Source organism: Saccoglossus kowalevskii, chromosome 1 (assembly GCF_978046115.1).
Source record: "Saccoglossus kowalevskii chromosome 1, keSacKowa6.1, whole genome shotgun sequence".
Classification (NCBI taxonomy): domain Eukaryota; kingdom Metazoa; phylum Hemichordata; class Enteropneusta; family Harrimaniidae; genus Saccoglossus; species Saccoglossus kowalevskii.
The window spans coordinates 17,570,543-17,576,776 of record NC_140641.1 but is presented as its reverse complement, the minus strand read 5'-3'; the positions used below and the strand labels follow the sequence as shown (position 1 = coordinate 17,576,776).

Here is a 6,234-nt window from a genome sequence, read left to right as displayed (position 1 = left end):
TCTAGTTCTACCGTTGATATAATAACTAATCAAACAAAATGTTTACTAGTGGTAATCCAATAAAATTTTCAAACTACAACTCGTATTTACTCGTAATACTACCTTTTAATCTCCCATCGGCCCTCATTCAAGATGTCTGCGCCCTGTTAGAATTTCGGTCGCTCGAAAACTGTGACACATTTTCGACATAATTTCCTTTGTTGAATAGATCGTGCGTTTGGATACTAACACAGATATTTTGTCATTTGCGTTAACGTGAATTGCAACTCTGTCTACAGCTACTCAGGCCAACCGTGTTATGTGAGTTTACTGCATCGCTCGTGCTGAGTTGATGAGTGTCGTCTGCTTCATTCATTACGTCTGCTTCTTTCTTACTTCCTGTCAATCTTGAACCAAGTGTTTGGCAATGAGGCAAATGCGTGAATATATTTGTGATATATTTTACATTACTCGAATGGCATTCCGACAGTTTTGCGTGTCACCATACCTGCAAGTGCAACTGAAATAAACAGACAGAAAATGAACAGAAGTATTTTTGCAAGGCAGCCAGGTAATAATATTGTTTTCTGTTGGAACGTTTCGCCGTTTGCGATTCGATTATTTACGCATTCGTAATGCGTGCAAAAGTCGATCAAGCGCGACATTAGCTGCAGCAACTGTCGATTTATTTTTTTATTATTTGCAAAGCATTGTAAACTGTGTCGAAGTGCTGTTATTTATGTCACAGTCCCTCTATGTGTTTATGTACATAATCAAAATTCTTTGAAAATCTTCTCAAAATCATTACATGCCTGTACGGCCGAGTTGTAGAGGCTGTAAAAACGGTGCTAGTCTAGTAGATATGCATATCCAAGTCAAAATGGTCATATAGCGGCAAACTAGTAGTAATAAAATTCCTACAACATATGACATTGTACGTCATGATACTCTGTAATGACAACCTATATACAGAAAAGTGTGTTGATTTAAAAAAAAAAAAACGTGATAAAACTTTCTCTTCTTCTTTTCCACAGCACATATTCTTCTTGTGGATTTCTCTCCACCATTTGATATAGACATATGTCACAATTTACACCAGTCTCTGGAGAATTTGTTCTCTCTGGTTTGTAATCTTGGTGGACCATGTCGCACGCCAATCTTTGGTCTCTTTGCTCTGGGAAGTTATCCAGAGGTAAGTATTCAAAGTAGATTTTCCATTATGTAAATTAATTATCTAAACTTTTCTGTTGTTGGAAATATTCATTTACCGGTATATCTTGATCCTACAATGTTGTCAAATAAAACAACTTGAACAAATTTGGATTTTTGGTTCATGAAGTAAGTATCGTTCAATCTGTGTCATGCAGTCCCAAACAAACAATGTGGTTTCCATGGCAACCAGTGCTGATATGTTATGCACAGTTAAAGATTTCATACCAAAAATCTTTAACTTTCACTCACAAATGTAATCTTTTCAGTTTTGCAAAAGATGACATGCTTGTATTTCAAAATGTTTTCAATTAATATGATAACAGAATTAGCATAACTTGTGAATGAAATTTCAGTGAAAACCAACTGGATTTAAAATGGCGGAGTAGTCACCAAGGTCAACAACTACACTTTCTGGGAACATCTGTGATAATATTTTTTACTACATGTATTTGATTTTAAATGCTGTTTTTGATTTTGGAAGTTTAGGTAGGTTTAGGCTCATTGGTTCTATTTATGTGTAAAATAGCTTTGCTTTTCTAGTTTTTACATTGTTGGCTATGGGGAGCTTATAATTGTACCAGGTAGTATGAAACCTACTACACTTATACATGCAATTAAAAAAATTATCAGGAGAGACAGTGACACTCAGATTATGGAAATGTCTTACATGTGTTCCACAAAAATATTCCAAAGAAATGGTTGTACATGTACATTTGATATTTTTAGTAAATTTACTTATTTGTGACAAAATAAAATAAGCTTAAGTAGCATATTTCATTTGTCCATGGTTCAACAGAATTGCCGTGTTTTTTTTGCAGTGCCTTTTCCCACTTCAGCATGTAAGAGGTAATTATCCAAAAGTGTACAGTGCAATTATTGAGTTGAAGAATTATTTGTCAGATGGTACATTGTCAGCTAAAAACTGTAGCTGTGTAACTCAGGGATTACAAGAAGCTCTTGGCCAGTTCAAACGACAAGCCAATACATTCAGACAGGTAGGTCAAAGTTTCAACATAATGAATTATAAAATAAACAGTAAGGAAAGTGAGAATTTTTTTAAATTTTTTTATTTCCCTTCTCGTTTTTCAAGTATTTGTTATTTTTTTTTTTTGCTCAATTAATAATGCCATTAAATTAATTGCCTAGCAGATGACTGGTTTTAGTAATCAGCTAGAAGTAACTATCATTACCGCACATCAAGCAACTGTTATTTGTCAACAAGTAGAAAAAATGACCAGTAATATAGATCTAGAAAATGTAAAGGTAAGTCCGTAACTGTTTAGATAACCTGAGCTGACAATATGGCAATTATATTTTCACTTGTTAAAAAAGTTATAGAAAATAGCTCGAATTGAGTGACCAGTAAATCTGAGCTAGCAACAACAGAAATAGATCCTGATACACAATGTACTGGCAAGGGCTATTATATCTTCAGCTGGATTCAGTTTAATTGTTTTGAGTTTGTTATTTATTTGTATATTTTACACAGAAAATTCAAATTGTATCGGTGACTAACCCAGATAAGTTAGTCTTTGCTGAAGATGATTTTGAAAGTACTTGCAGTCAAGGCAGTAAAAGTAGCAGCACTAATACTACATGTTCTACAGATAATGCAGTTCTGCTAACCTGTGGTATAGTAGATGTATTAGACATTGAAAATGGTAAGTAGTTTAGCAACTCTTCAAAAAAATATAAAACTTTGATGGAAAGTTATTGGACAGACACGCCAATGGAAATTGTGATAAAAAAACTGTTAGATGATTGAATATGATATTATTTTTTTGTGAATCTTCAAGCACATTAGGCTGTTTTGTGCTAGTATTATTATTATTATTAAAATATGAAACTATGACCCAAAATTAGGAGAAATTTGAATGTTAGTTATTTCACACTATTGCCTTCTTGAGTGGTACCTAGTGTTCCCCATCTGGTAAAAGGAATCTTTGAACAAAAGATCTTCAATGTTTTTCAATTCTATTAATAATTTTTAATTATTAATATTAATTTTTGTTGAAGTAGATGAAAAGAACTACAATTGATCATGATGGGCACACAAATTTTAATACTAAACTGTGAGACCGTAGTTATAATCAGAAATAAGACACGCACATTCTTAGGACATCTTCGAGTACTTGAATGCGCACTCTGAGCTGCCCTCTGCATACTGAGGCATGAAGAGTTAAAACTACACTTCTTAAGTGAACACTTGTTGAAAGAAATAAAATTATGTTCCCTTCAAAAAATTGTGTGACCTTTTTTAATGACATACAAAATGTACAGCTGTAAATATTCATTTGTAGATGAGTTAAGTCTGCAGAACTTCTTCAAAAGTTGGCTTCATGACTGTGGTACTGACAGAGAACATCTCCATATATTACTACCTCCAGCCAAGAATACAACCACTGGTAGGTATAGTATCAGTGTGAAAGGAATACATTCATTTTCACCTTATTAATCTATTCGCCCATATTTTTATAATATATGTCTATAATTTATACAAGTGTACTTGTACGAGCATTTCTGAGACTACCATATTTCATCTTCTTTGTAGATGCTGGTCAGCAAAAACAGAATATAATTTTGAAATGTGACTTGCATGAACGGCTTCTCAATCCTTCCCAGCTTCCTTTCCAGGCTCAGTATGTGAGTACCAGGTCTTTCTAGCAACAATACCTAATTTTCACATTCAATAAATTATTATTATCACAAGAAATTATCACCTTTTAAGGCACTCATGAGAGAAACGTCACTGTGACTCACAATTTTAATTCTTGTTAAAAGAAATCTTAACCTCAGTTTCAAGTATTCTGACTGAAGAAATTTATTTCACAAAATTAAGTATTTTGATCATCTCCATATTATTAGCTAATTTGATGTTTTCCTACTTCAAACACATATAAATATAATTCTAATTATCTTCAGTATATATCACTAGTATATATTTCTTGCAGTGTTTACAAACAGATGCAGTTAATGCTAAACCAATACTAGCATCAACAGTTAACAAAGGAAACTCTCCTTTGGTGACTATTAACCGATTGAAAGCCAGCAAACTAATAAAAGCAGACAGTGTATGTGAATCAGTGGTAAGTGCATATCAGAAATTCATAGCTTTGTAGTTATTTATACATATTTAAAGTAAGCTTCTCATTTATGGATGCATGTACTCAAAACTAAAATTTGCCCAAGTCAAACAGACTATCAGTTCTTGTCCTAGGGCTACCATCATTGAAAATGAGTGCCTCGTCTGTCCTACTATAAATTTACAAAACAAAATTGATTTATCCTAAAAAAAAAAAAAATCTCTGAAATAACAAACTGGTTATCATTCATTAGATAAAGATTGAAAGCTGGTCACTTGTATTCACATCTGTCGCTAACTTTAACCACCATATTACGAATGTTGATCCTCAAAAGTTACTATGGGCTATCAGTTTTCAAAATTTACTGCACACAGGCTTTCAAATAAAATGGTAATTTCAATCCATATAAAAATTAATAACATTAGCAGGGATCAACATGATTTCTTCTATCTTTGCATAGAACCAAAAACTTTGTCCTGCTATACATTATGGTTTCTATTTGTTCATAGTTATATGGTGTGCCATTGATGGTTAGACCTACTGCTTGCTGGAAATTAGACTGGGAAGAACTAGATGCTAATCAACAAAATTTTCAGGCATTCTGTCAGCTCCTGCAAGAAAAGGCAAGTGTTGCTATATTATCTGGAACTCAAGGATGTACATTGTAGTATGTAGTATAGTTTTTTTGGTACATGTTAATCAAAATGAACTTTTTATATTTTATAGAATCTATTAGTATATCTGATTATTCTATGAGAATTTCAGAGCTCTATCAAAAATGGAACATGCTTAAAACAGTGGTCAAAATTAGCAACCTGCATTGTTGTGATGACTAAATTTACACATTCCCATATATTAATATATAATTAATAAATCACCCAATCAAGTATGAAATAGTTTTAGATGCTTACATCTACAATTTACTCGATGTCTAAACATTGGTCGCAGAAAATTTCAAAACATTTAAATAATCAATGCAGCAACTCCACTATTCATCTGTCGATATGCAAATTTGTGTATAAATTTGTTTTAATTTTGACATTTAAATGATCAATCAAATGAGTACTACTCAGCAGGCACTCATCAGATCTTTTCACTTTTTCCAGAAATTGTGGATGTTATATATACAAACATAATAGTCATAAAAAAATTTCTGGTGAAATATAAAATATAAATTAAAAGAAAGTTATCTAAAATCGCTGTGACTATTATGTTTTTTATGTATTTTACAATAAGAAAAATTGTGGTATTCTTGTGGTTCTCATTTGAATCTTCAAATAAAGGATTTATTTACTTTAGCAGACCACATTAATGTTGTATCTAATGTAACATCGATTTTTACTTACCGGTAGTGTGAATTATGAGCTTTAATAAATATATAAAATTGATATGGTTTAAAACAATCCTTTATGAAAATAATTAGTGTGACTTTTACTTTCTGAAAACCTCTGCTACATCCTCAACCAACTGTTGACATGCAGTTCTAGAAGTGGCAAAGTAAAACTGTACATACAATAATCTCTGTAAAAGTTATGCAAAATTGCACATTCTCAACATAAGCTTGGAAGATATAATCTTTAATCAACCACTAGGAGTAGGACATCAGTAGTGGCTTGAATGTTGTCAACTTATATGTGTTGTTGGTAATTGCACAATGGATATAATGGTAATAGTAATGTGTTTTTGTACAAAATATTTATAAATGTTTCATAACTTGACCAATCACAACACATCACACATTGGAATTACCGAATGGATTCTGTAGCCAATAAAAGCATATTCTGTGGATTTGAATGAGCTGTAAGGGTTTCTCAGAATAAATGTTTTATAAATATTTCATAAATTTTCATATAAAAACATTCATGCCATGTAATTCAATGTTCAGAATTAAAGGGACAATTATATAATGAGTGCTTGCATTGTTTTTCTTGGCACTGTTTTCACTCTGGGAAATCAGTGT

The 6,234-nt window shown here is 32.1% G+C and overlaps 1 long non-coding RNA gene across 1 annotated transcript; it reads left to right on the top strand.

Moving 5' to 3' along the window:
• The first annotated feature begins 2,044 nt into the window (after positions 1-2,044).
• On the top strand, positions 2,045-2,447 carry LOC102802949 (uncharacterized). The gene is made up of 2 exons (XR_014930237.1): positions 2,045-2,186; positions 2,341-2,447. It is a non-coding gene; the product is annotated as an uncharacterized LOC102802949 (long non-coding RNA).
• Positions 2,448-6,234: the final 3,787 nt, after the last annotated feature.